Genomic DNA, 13,982 nt, shown 5'->3' with positions numbered 1-13,982 from the left:
CCAATATCAAACGAATAGTGTTTTCCTAAGAAAATAATTTTCCTGAGCTTCATGAGAACGGTTAAGTTTATTCCTAATATTTCTAAAACTCAAAATAAGAAACTGTCAATGTCGTGCATAAAAGCTTGTGAACAGCGCCAACCTTAGTGATGTACCCAGTCACTGACCTGAATGTAAGGTGAATATTTTCTTCGGTACATTCATACATATTCACGCGCCCAAGATTGTGTTAGCCCGGATCAGAAAATGAGACGATTTCTTTTCACTTTTAAGTATTTTCTGTATCCTATACGAGCTTCCTGTTTTCAACTATGTAAGCAAACGGAATTCTAGAACGACTAAGGTTCATTTCTTGGTGAAAAGCATCAGCACTGAAATAGTAATATTCGCGAAAAACATGATTCTGGAACGCGCTGAATTGCTGACATCATTATGACATGAACGCATGATTTGAAAACAGAAAAAATAGGGAATTTCATTTTTGGATTGGTTTCTATGGAGAGAGAGAGAGAGAGAGAGAGAGAGAGAGAGAGAGAGAGAGAGAGAGAAAATCATTATCTGTGCTGCACTCGTTCACAGCCGTTTCATTTTTCATTCTTTCATGATTTCGTTCTACTGACTATTGATTATGAATGACCGCAAGCACTGTTTTTTTATCTGTTCCTTTTGATGTATAAAATCGTAGAAGAGAATTTTCATAGTATTGAAAACGTTTCATCCCAGTATATATAGTGACTCTCTCTCTCTCTCTCTCTCTCTCTCTCTCTCTCTCTCTCTCTCCATAGAAACCAGTCCCAAAATGAAATTCCTTATTTTTCTGTTTTCTAATCATGAGTTCATAATGAAGTTCTGCCTCCCCGAGCTAATGTCATAACGATGTCAGCAATGCAGCGCGTTCCAGAATCATGTTTTTCGCGAATATTACTATTTCAGTGCTGATGCTTTTCACCAGGAATATAGATGAAAAATAGCTAATTCTGTGTTCCGATTCGATTGTCACATTCTTTCCCCTTTTACGTTTTTGATGGATTTCTGGATGTAGCTTAAAGTTGGTTCGTAGAGGAAAATCATGGCTGGACGTGGAAGTGGTTTTTTTGACTTACTGATTTACGAAATGTTCATTTGAGCAAAGGACATTTTCCCTATTATGATTGTGAGATGAGGGAAAATTAAACATAAAATTGTTACATTGATACATTTAATTTGTAGATGGCCTTGCTTCTATCACTGTTTTAAGAATGTTTTGAAAGCGATTAAATATTTCAGGATACTCGTTATTAGCAAATGAAGAAGAATGGTCAGAATGGGACAGTTTCTATTTGTATGGCTGTCCTTGTCATCTGCTGCTGTTTTTATATTGTTCCACACCCCAAATAAATCATTCCTGTTCAAGAGTAGTCCAAATGAGATATATTATCTTAACTTTAAGTGGTGTTCGTCAATAGATTACTTTTGAGATGTTTCCTAGGCCGGTAGACGTTTTTTTTTCTTTTACTGATTTGATTATCCCTGATGTTAGTAATTGCCAAATTACAAAATGAAGAGGGAACATTGTTGTAAGAACATTTTTTAAAATTTGAGTGGGGCCCGGTTTTATCCCACTACTGTAAAATTAAAAAATAAAAAAAACCGATAATGGGTGTCGATCAGTTTTTTTATTTTTTATTACTATTTGCTTGAATATATCTTATCATGCCTGATGGTACTGAAGAATTACTGCAATGTATGAACATTTGAAAATGTGAAAATTTGACGTATCTTTAGAGAGTAAAAATTGGTTAATGAAAGAGACGAAAGTAATTCTATTTGCTCACATGGAAGCTGAGTACTGTGTTGCTTCGGTTCAGTCTCTATTATTAGCCTTTCAAAATGTCATTACCACGAAAGGTTTCTTATCCGTTGTTAACGATTTAATTAATTTGCTAGAATAGTGGCTTTCATAGAGGTATGCTCACCATATCTCTCTCTCTGTCTCACACACACACACACACACAATAAAAAATAAACCAAGAAAAGAAATTCCATATTTTTTTTTCCTTTCTAATCTTGAGTTCATAGTCATGTTGTCCCTCCCCGAACTAATGTCATAATGATGTCAGCAATTCAGCCCGTTTTAGAATCACATTTTTCGTGAACATTACGGTTTCAGTGCTGCTGCTTTTCACCAAGAATATAGATAAAAAAAAAAAAAACGCTAATTCTGAGTTCCAATTCGATTGTCTGATTCTTTCCCCTTTTACGTTTTGATGGATTTCTGCATGTAGCTTAAAGTTGGTTCGTAGAGCAAAATTATTGCTGGGCACAGAAGTGCCTTTTAGGGAGAGGATGTTTACCCTGACATTTATGTCTGAGATTAATAATTATAAAACAAAATGGTCGCAGTAAGATATATCTCTAATTCATAGTGGGGCCCTGCACTTTTATTGTTGTTTTAAGAATTTTTGGAAACTAATCGAATATTGCAGGTTACTCGTGGTCAACTGATAAAGACATATGAAGTAGACAAATGGCCAGAATGAAACTTTTTTTTCACTTTTTAAGGCGCTCCTTGTCATCTATTGATGTTTTGAAAATGTTCTGTACCCCGATTTAATTATTCCTGATCAATAACATATTTGACAACATTTTATCCGGGCCCTCGTCATCGATGATTACCGTAGAAGTAATCTATTTTTAGTTTTAGTTTTCATAATACAAATGACTGCCAAATTTTGAAATGAAAGAAAAGGATATGTTTGACTTCTTGATATTTTTAAAATGTCAGCGGGTCATTGATTTCTACCATTGCTGTGAAAATTGTTTGAAACCGATAATTAGTATGGTTTCGTGACTATCAGCTCTCTCTCTCTCTCTCTCTCTCTCTCTCTCTCTCTCTCTCTCTCTCTTTTTTGTTGGGGATGTGTGGGGTGGGAGAACGAGATATATCACACTTCTGGAATCACGACGAAGTAAGAAATTTTGACAGATCGTTGGCGAGCAAAATTAGTTAATGAATAATTCGTTTATTCACTTGATAGCAGAGAACTGTTGATTTGGCTCACTGTCTTGTATTAGCCTTTTTGTAATGTCAGTTTAGCATGAAAGTTTTCCTTGGCGTTGTTCAGGATTTGTTAGACTGCTAAAACAGAAAATCTTAGATAACAGTGCGAGAACGTTTAGTAAATAGCGAATATGCTCCCCATATTTCTCTCTCTCTCTCTCTCTCTCTCTCTCTCTCTCTCTCTCTCTCTCTCTCTCTCTCTAACTGATGCCTTACATCTGCAAATAAACCTGAAAAAATACTGCTTTCTTTCCTCTCGCTCTCATGCTTCCAAGGTCGACAAATTGCCAGTTATTCTCGCAAAAGTTTTTAACGTAACGACCTCTGCTAATTCTTTTTTTTTTTTTTTTTTTTTTACCTGGGAAAGCGTTTTTTTCCTGGAAAAGCGTTAAGTGGATTCAACGGATAATGTTTTTTACCTCCCCACCCACCCTTTCTCTCTCTCTCTCTCTCTCTCTCCTTTTGGCTGTCTTTACCTCTCTCTCTCTTTCAATGCTTGAACACTTAGCATTATCTTGAGGAATTTTTCAAAACTTGTCAATTGCTTAATCGATTACCTGCTTACCTTCGATGAAATCTTTTTTTATTATAATGCCTCTCTTTGGTATATTTATGAAAAACGCTTTGCTTTTGAAATAAAGAAGGTAATGCTTTTATGCTCTTAAATGTGACCTTTACCAATTAGATTGCTGTCTTTTTGGAATTCTCCTCCTTTAAGTCTTGTTGGTAAATAAAACGCATCAATATTGTTTGTTTCCATATAAAAGATCGAGTTTGCGTGCATTCTTGTTTTTCTGTCAATGCATTCTATCAGGGTGATGCATACGTACAATCTCTCACCCCAGTTATAGGATTTTCATCATCCAAGTGTTATGTCATAATAAAGCCAGATGTTGTTTTGTCCAAACTCATAGTAGGATGAAAGAATGCAGAAAAAATAAAAGCCTTTTTTGCAGGTAATATGTTTACTGCCTCGGTTTTTCTTGTATTGCATAACGAAAGTAAATTTATTTTTTTGATGTTTTTTTTTTTTACCAAAATGTACTCTACCATGACAGCTGGTTTGTAATGCACTTGTATATAAAAGAAAAGTATTATATCTATGAGTTATGCATTTTGATCGGCAATTTTTGAGAAAAGGATGAAAATCTTCCTAAGGGTTTTGTAGATCAACGACTATATTTAGACACCGATTATCTTGAACAATTTCGAAATTATTTTAAATATAAAATCTCATTCATGTTCGGTTGGGTTAGGTCCGATTAAATTAAATAGGTCAGGTTCATCAGGTTGGTTAAGGTGCATAATTTTGTTGCAGCCCTCCTTTTTTCTTTGATTTTTCTGGTTTTGCTTCACGCAATGGCGAAATTAAAATAGATATCCAAAATAATACTTTGGGAAGAGATGATTTTTTTTCGTGATATATAAATAGCTCTTCTAGTTTTCGTATTCTAAAAAAAATCATTGATATGCTTGGCAGCGGCTTCATTTAACACAATTCCAGTAAGTCATAAAATATACCCACAAAAAAATTCATTCTGAATCCCATTCAGTTCAAAATGTCCAGTTCTATGGAGAACAGTAGATATTCGTGTCATATTCTTTTATGCAGACCTTGCAGAATTACAATATGAATAACCACCGAAATCGTATCACTAACTGATTAGAGTTGGCAATAGTTGCCAATAAGTATTATGCAATACATTTTGTTTAGAATGCTAGAATTGTTAAGAAATGTTAACGATACAACGTTTGAATTAGTGATTAATACCCAATAAGTTAGTAATTCTCTCTCTCTCTCTCTCTCTCTCTCTCTCTCTCTCTCTCTCTCTCTCTCTCTCTCTCTCTCTCTCTCTCTCTCTCTCAAGGAAGATTCCATGTTCATCTCAGTACCCTTTTGATTCCAGAGCCATTGATCTGTGGAATCTGAAATGATACTCATCAACTTCAAATGTCAACAGGCTCATGGAAGGTATCGCAAGTAGGTACTTCAGGTTCTCTGCCTTCGTTCTCACTATTTGTACCTTTAGTAAGAGTTATAATGAGTTGTTGGATAAAACGAGCTCAGAGTTTACAAAAGTTGATAGCGACTCGAATATTCCTTTTCCAAGAATTCGATGCACGCAGCTATGAAGAGATTTGGTAATAGTATTTGTATATTTATGACAATAAAAAAAAAGAGAGAAAATATTCGTGGTTCAACTGAGTAGGTTGCTTGGAGCCAAAGTTAATCACGATGTAGAAATATTGGCATGGTAATGATCAAGTCATTATTCAGTTTCCAAGCAAAGACATTTGCAGCACGATCGATTGACAGTTAGATATAAAATTTGAAAAATCTTTTTATTTATGCAGAATACAATGTTAATTATTACAACATATTAATGAATAAACCATTATCCAATGTCCAACCACGTAGAAATGAGGAAACAAAATATGAAAGCAAAATATTCTAAAAATGTTACAAGTTCCAAAAACTGCTATGATAATGAACAGCTCATTATTCACTGTTCGATCACGGACAAACCTACACAAAAAATGAGAATTCAGAGGATATGAAAAGGGGGAAAATCCCAAAAGAAATTATGCTAAATTTTGCCACAAAACTGCTAACATGATAATGAACATCCCATTATTCATTGTACGCTCACAGACTCCGGGACACAGAAATGAGCAAACAGAGGTAGTAAGACGCGAAAAAGAAGATAAAGAAAAAAAGAGAAAAACTTTCAAACTTTGATTTCATCGCTGTTTTGCAAGCAGCATGCTAAGTTTGTCTTCCATGTATATAAATGAGCTGATTTCAGAGACTCGATACCTGCCTTTCCCATTTTCTCTTGTTTACATTTTGCTTTCCTTTCTCTTGACTATATTTTTCCTCCTCATTTGACCCAGTATTGATGACCAGTCTGTCATGCAAAGAAAGTCCTTCGTGTATTCCATGCGTCTGATTGACTATCAGAGTTGACAGATGGGAACTCTTTGTCTGTTATCCCATATCCCACATAGGTGTGTAAAGCCATCACTGCACTTTACGAGGTGCACTGTATGCATTACTTAAGATTCTTTGCAGCGTCCTTTCAGCCCCTAGCTGGAACCTCTTTCATAACATTTACTCTACCTCCATTCATGTTTTCTTTCTTCCATCTTACTTTCCTCAACGCTATCTTAACAATTGTTTCATAGTGTAAAACTGGGAGGTCTTCCTCCTATCACACTTTTAAAACTTCATCTACTTTCCGATTTCCTTTAGGCGCTGAACGACCTCATATGTCCCAGCGCTTGGCCTTTGGCTTAAATTTTATATGTCAGGTCCAATTATCCCACATCTATCCTTCCTATCGATACATTTCGTTTATATTCGAGAAGCCGGACGTTATCACTGGTCCTGCAAATTCCCATTCTTGCCATTTGGTCGTCCCCAGCGCTGTTCGTTAGAATAGGATGGTTAGAATCATTCAGAATAATTGTCAGTTATTTAAGATGAAGCGGTGCTTCATAGCTTTCATCTGTATTAGAATCCAACAAAGTCTAACAGAGAGTTAATCTAAGACGAAGCCGTGTTCCACAATTTTCATCTCAATCCGATTCTAGCAAACTTTAAGCAGTAGGTACACTTTATACTTTAGCAGTTTAACTACATTAAGGATATTCTCCACACAACTCGTCTTACTCATAATATGCCTAGACGATACTGTCCTTTTCATATAGTGACATCCATTACCAAAAATAAAGTAAGTGAAACTCGAAAGCAGTCTTGTTGTGTAAGGGCACTGTAGATTTCCTTTATCCATCCGCTTTGAAACTTCCGGCTCTTTCGTCAGCACTTTACATAACGCCTAATCCGTTTTAAAGACCTCTTCGACAAACATTAAAGGCTCTAAAACTCAGCCAAAAGACTGTTCTTTATCTTCCCTGAGATTATTTAATTTTCTTTGACGACTTGAGCCGAGTAGACCTATTCCAAGTCTTATCAAAGGGTCTTATTTCCCCATAAATTCTTTTGTAAGACCTTGCCGACACTAAACTAACATCTGTGACATGGCCGAGTTGTGGAAAATACGATTAATAGGTAGTTGGGTATAGGAAACTTTATATGGACTGTATTTCATTCAGGTTTATCTCAAAAGTGAAGTGGCACTGTGCCTTTAAACGCAAAACATCAAATGCAGCGAACGTTATGTAACCATTAATAAGTAACGTTCTCTGTGAATATTTATTAACTAGCCTGTGAAATAAACCTCTCGAAATCAGATATGCATACAAAGGAAAATTCTGACCTGAAAGTTTTTAATATTGCTTAGAATGGGAATCATTCTGACCTAAAAGTTTTTAATATTGCTTCGAATGGAAATCATTCTAACATAAAAGTTTTTAATATTGCTTCGAATGAGAACCATTCTGACCTAAAAGTTTTTATTATTGCTTCGAATGGAAATCATTCTGACCTAAAAGTTTTTAATATTGCTTCGAATGGAAATCATTCTGACCTAAAAGTTTTTACTACTGCTTAGAATGGGAACCATTCTGACCTAAAAGTTTTTAATATTGCTTCGAATGGAAATCACTCTGACCTACAAGTTTTTAATATTGCTTAGAATAGAATAGGAATCATTCTGACCTAAAAGTTTTTAGTATTGCTTAGAATAGAATAGGAATCATTCTGACCTAAAAGTTTTTAATATTACTTCTAATGGGAATCATTCTGACCTAAAAGTTTTTAATATTGCTTAGAATGGGAATCATTCTGACCTAAAAGTTTTTAATATTGCTTAGAATGGGAATCATTCTGACCTAAAAGTATTTAATATTGCTTCGAATGGGAATCATTCTGACCTTAAAGTTTTTAATATTGCTTAGAATGGGTCTCATTCTGACCTAAAAGTTTTTAATATTGCTTAGAATGTAAATCATTCTGACGTAAAACTTTTTAATATTATTTCGAATGGAAATCATTCTGACCTAAAACTTTTAATATTGCTTCGGGTGGGAATCATTCTGACCTAAAAGTTTTTAATATTGCTTTGAATGGGAATCATTCTGACCTAAAAGTTGTTAATATTGCTTCGAATGGAAATCATTCTGACCTAAAAGCTTTTAATATTGCTTAGAATGCGAATCATTTTGACCTACAACTTTTTAATATTGCTTCGAATGGGAATCATTCTGACCTAAAAGTTTTTAATATTGCTTCGAATGGAAATCATTCTGACCTAAAAGTTTTTAATATTGCTTAGAATAGGAATCATTCTGGCCTAAAAGTTTTTAATATTGCTTAGAATGGGAATCATTCTGACCTAAATGTTTTTAATATTGCTTCGAATGGAAATCATTCTGACCGAAAAGTTTTTAATATTGCTTAGAATGGGAATCATTCTGACCTAAAAGTTTTAATATTGCTTCGAATGGAAAACATTCTGACCTAAAAGTTTTTAATATTGCTCAGGATGGGAATTATTCTGACCTAAAAGTTTTTAATATTGCTTCGAATGGTAATCATTCTGACCTAAACGTTTTTAATATTGCTTCGAATGGTAATCATTCTGACCTAAACGTTTTTAATATTGCTCAGAATGGGAATTATTCTGACCTAAAAGTTTTTAATATTGCTTCGAATAGGAATCATTCTGACCTAAAAGTTTTTAATATTGCTTAGAATGGGAATCATTTTGACCTAAAAGTTTTTAATATTGCTTAGAATGGGAATCATTCTGACCTAAACGTTTTTACTATTGCTTCGAATGGGAATCATTCTGACCTAAACGTTTTTAATATTGCTTAGAATGGAAATCATTCTGACCTAAAAGTTTTTAGTATTGCTTCGAATGGGAATCATTCTGACCTAAAAGTTTTTAATGTTGCTTAGAATGGGATTCATTCTGACCTAAACGTTTTTAATATTGCTTAGAATAGGAATCATTCTGACCTAAAGTTTTTAATATGCTTAGAAATGGGAATCATTTTGACCTAAAATTTTTTAATATTGCTTAGAATAGAAATCATTCTGACCTAAAAGTTTTTAGTATTGCTTAGAATGGCAATCATTCTGACCTAAAAGTTTTTAATGTTGCTTAGAATGGGATTCATTCTGACCTAAACGTTTTTAATATTGCTTAGAATGGGAATCATTCTGACCTAAAAGTTTTAATATTGCTTAGAATGGGAATTATTCTGACCTAAAAGTTTTTAATATTGCTTCGAATGGGAATCATTCTGACCTAAAAGTTTTTAATATTGCTTCGAATGGGAATCATTCTGATCTAAAAGTTTTAATATTGCTTAGAATGGGTCTCATTCTGACCTAAAAGTTTTTAATATTGCTTCGAATGGGAATCATTCTGACCTAAAAGTTTTTAATATTGTTTAGAATGGGAATCATTGGGTCCTAAAAGTTTTTAATATTGCTTCGAATGGGAATCATTCTGACCTAAACATTTTTAATATTGCTTAGAATGGAAATCATTCTGACCTAAAGGTTTTTAATATTGCTTCGAATGGGAATCATTCTGACCTAAAAGTTTTTAATATTGCTTAGAATGGGAATCATTGAGTCCTAAAAGTTTTTAATATTGCTTAGAATGGGAATCATTGAGTCCTAAAAGTTTTTAATATTGCTTAGAATGAGAGTCATTTCACGTGTACGAATACTAGCTTTGATTTTCCCGAAGATCAGTGTTGTGTTTACGCATCCGGATAACTCATCTGAATTTCTTTTATCTCGCAATTATTTTTAGTTTATCTTCCACGTATTTTTAATTGGCTAGTGATGCTGATAGATAAAACTACTTTTAACAAGTTGATATTCTTTAACATAATTCGTTTTCTCATATCCATTGTTTATTCCACCCTCATAAAAAGTAAAATAATGTAGCTATTTCCATGAACTAATATTTTTTAAGACCGACAACGGCTATCATCTAGTAGCTATGGTTATTGAAGCATTTGATTTTTCTTGCATTTTTCAATGATAAAGTATTTTTTAAGTTGATTTTCGTTGAGTTATATTTTCCAACCTAAGAAAGTTGCCGGAATGATATTTTCTATGTTTAAAAACTGTATTTAAATATGTTTTGTATTTAATGATTTTATTTATTCAAGGAAAAATCTGTTGAGTTGGTTGGGTTAGATAAAGTTGATGTTTTGACGGCACGGGATATGCTTTGAGACTAAATTGGTAGTTTGTCACTGATGGAAGTATTAGTATGAAAGTATTATGGAACATGTAGTATAATTTCTCGTAATTCTGAAGTGAATGGAAAATCGTGATGCAGCAATGCTATACGTATAATTTCTTCCTAAACCTATTTCATATTTTAGGCTGATATACGTCTTGTTTTTGTTCATTCAAGCGCGCCCCTTATGAACGCTTATATTTTTTATTTTGGGTTATTTTTTCCTCTCTCCAGTTATTCATTCTTTCTTGATTCCTCTTTAGATTTTTTATGCAATATTTATTTTAAATTTGCCGGGAAGACATTATGACGTAAATATATTTTCTTGGTGTTGTGTTCATTTGCATGTTAAGTATTGTTATTATTTTTTTTTACAGTATGTAATCTCTCTTTGCTTTCTGGATTTCCGTACCATCTGTTTGCATTAAAAATCTGTCCACTATCATGATTGTTGTGTAACGGCCATGGAAGATATATGACATTTCTTGTACACTGGTTTCGTTCAGTAAAATTAGCTTTACATGATTTGACAGAACATCGAGTTTTATACTACCTAGGAAAGGAAACTAGAAATGTCAAACCCTACAAATTTGATGCGTTTGATCTAACAGGTTACGTTCTTTCGCTACTAAGTTCTGTAGTGAAAATTAAACGAGAAAAGAACCGAGGTGTTTAGAGGTCTAGTCTAGCAGCCATGCGTGGGTTTTATGAGTCAAAAGTTTGACAAGAGCCGCAGGAGTTGGCTTTGATGTTGATAATTTCATTCTAAACACTTACAGCATCTGGAGATGAAAAGTTGGGGATATCAAGTAGCTGATACTTCTTCGCTTAAAAAGATGTGTGTGAGAGAGAGAGAGAGAAAGAGATAGAGAGAGAGAGGAGATGAGAGCAGAGAGAGAGAGACGCTGAGCAGACTTGTCTATATCTTACACTCTAAGTTTAGTGAATCGATCATTTAAAAAACTAATGTCTTTTTTATGTCAGATTCTCTTTGCTATAATTCAGCTATGATACATCCCTTGACTAATGACGTATATGCTTGATTATGATGCTTATTCTTCTAAGAACAAAGCAAAGTAAAAAAAAAAAAAAAAAAAAAACCCTATTGCGACTCTCATCTCGGTACTGTTTTAGTATGGTACAACGCAGCTTTGCAGAATTAATGAAGACATTTTAGTAAATGACCATGGGAGATTTGCTTTGTCACTTCTTATCTATAGGAGATTAAATTCTACATGACATTTTAGGTACCCTGTTTCATACTGAACGTTGCCTTTGCCATATACATTGATATGTACTTGAATAGTGCTTTGCCATAAAAACTTAATTTCCGATGTAAATTAATATGAAATCACCACTTTTTTTAAGCAGTAGTGGCCAGTTTGAGTGTGAAAATCCAAATAAACAAAAAACAAAAAGAAAATATAGGTTAGAGACAATGTAATTAAAACTTCCTGAGATACCTTGCTGACATTTTTCTCAGCATAGCATTTAAACTGAATCTAATTTTGTCGTTAATCTCATTTTAAAAAACCACTTGGCTTTGCAGTATAAATGCACCTATTTTTAGGAAGGAAACCCTTGATTATTTTACCGACTGTTTTAAGTTCTTTCTAGCGCCAAGCTATATTCCTGATTTCGTTAATCATATGAAACAGCAGCCATTCACGCATTTTTCGTAACACTGACGCTCATAAAGATTTTTATTCTTGTTCTGTCCTTAATAATCCTCTTAGTGGGTAGCCCCCTCCCTTATAAGACAGTCAACTGGGAGATTAAGCGAGGTCGCACATGTTCAAAAGAGAGACTTGTCACGTCAAAACATGACTCGAGCTCTTTCACGCTCTGGATAATTTCAGCCCTCAAGCTGAATTCTAATTAAGCATCCACCGACGTGGTTTTCATGGTGCAGAATAAATAGATTAAAGAATCTGCAGTGCGAGATTAGTGTCATATACTTTCTTCTTTGATTCAGAGAACTTAGAATAAAAAGAACAGATGGAAGGGAAGGAGGACGCGAGGATGGCGGCTTGAGGGATCAAAGTCGACAAAGCGACCCCAAGTAGTCATGTGCAATTGTTGCGGATAAATCTTTTAATGCCTAAAACCGGGTGGCCACTCTCGTCCTATTCTTCTGGGCGCTTATTCTTAACATTATTTTGCGTGTAAGTTAATACTCTGCAGCTTTAAGGGCATAATCATTTCAAGTTGTAGTGAATCCTAAGCTTAGAGCCGCCGTAATTCTGGTTGCTAGATTTTTGTGATATAGAAACCTTTTATTACGTTCACTGTTAAGATTAGGCGAGCGATATCCCAAGTGGGTTAATTAAATTCCAAAAGGAGAGAGAGAGAGGAGGAGAGAGAGAAGAGAGAGAGAGAGATAGAGAGAGAGAGAGAGAGAGAGAGAGAGATGAGAGATGTAGATGAGGAGGAGAGAGAGAGAGAGAACGAGAGAGAGAGAGAGAGAGAGAGAGAGAGAGAGAGAGAGAGAGAGAGAGAGATTCTTAAATTTGAGAGAGGCATAATGAAAATCGAAATTCCACAGAATAAAGGTTTTCCTTTTTATCCATGTATGATGGAATTTCTTTTACGATGAAAAACTTATAAGAGATTTGTCGAGTTTTGGAATTTTACAGATGATATTGTATCAGACGAGATGTATTCAGGAAATAAGTGTAGTATTACCTTTGATTTACAAGTTATAAAGTATTACCTTTGATTTAGAAGTATAAAGTATTACCTTTGATGTTAATAATTTTCCCTTGAGGAACCATTTAATGAAATCTGTTTTCATGTCATCCTTAAAAGCGTATAATAATAATATACTCAGTGCTTTCTCCTAACAGGAAAACTAGCTATAGGTCTATTTTCCTCTTTTGTAGATTTGTTTCAGGTCTCTAACATTTCACTCCGTAAAGTTGTAGCTTCAGAGAGAAAAAAGTACAGAATTAAACAACAAGTTCCAGCTTTTAATTGCTGGTGAAATCCGTATGCAAAACCTCAAAAAGCTTCATTGTACATTCATATACCTACACAGGTTTATCTGTAACATGTTTACCACCTAGAGACTTAGATGCAGATATTGTCCTTGGCATCATTATCGTGAAATCTGTTATGCTTTCCAGTTTTAGGTCTACCCAAAATTTGTGCAGCCTTCTCTGCCCAACGCTTTATAGGTCTTCCTCCTCGAATTCTGAATTGAACCACATTTTTGATGATTTTTAACGCTTATTCCTCAGCATTTATGTAGTCAGCCTTTACATTCCGTTTTTTCCCAGTAGGGGGTTATGCCGTTAATGCACCTTATGTATTGCACTGAAATCATTAGAAAAGTGAGTTAGCAGCATCGCTTTGGCCCCTAGCTGCACTTTAGTCTTGACTTATCTTCATTCCAGCCTCATTGCTTCAATCTCGCTGTCCAACACCTCTATTAATACTTACTCCAGCTGTGGGGTTTTCTCCCGGTTCCACCTTTAGATCCTTGTACTTCCTATCCTTTATTTTCTGGATCTCTTGCTGTCCAACCACTCCAACTCCCTCCTTACACTGTCTTAAGCGCTGAATGGCCTGAAGTGCTTCAGTGCTCGGCTAGACAGCCTATATTTCATAAAATCAAACCAACCATTTCATTTCTAAGATTCTCCCTCTGCAATCTTCTGTTCAGCGAGTTTTGCAAAGCTCCTGCTGCCTTCCTTTTCAATTCTGTGATTTACCCTGTTCTTCTAATTAACATTAGTTACTCCGAAATGCTGTTTAGAATACTAAGTGAC

The sequence above is a fragment of the Macrobrachium nipponense genome, chromosome 20 (genome assembly GCF_015104395.2).
Source record: "Macrobrachium nipponense isolate FS-2020 chromosome 20, ASM1510439v2, whole genome shotgun sequence".
Classification (NCBI taxonomy): Eukaryota; Metazoa; Arthropoda; class Malacostraca; order Decapoda; family Palaemonidae; genus Macrobrachium; species Macrobrachium nipponense.
The sequence above is the reverse complement of the archived record's forward strand: the minus strand, read 5'-3'. Positions refer to the sequence as shown.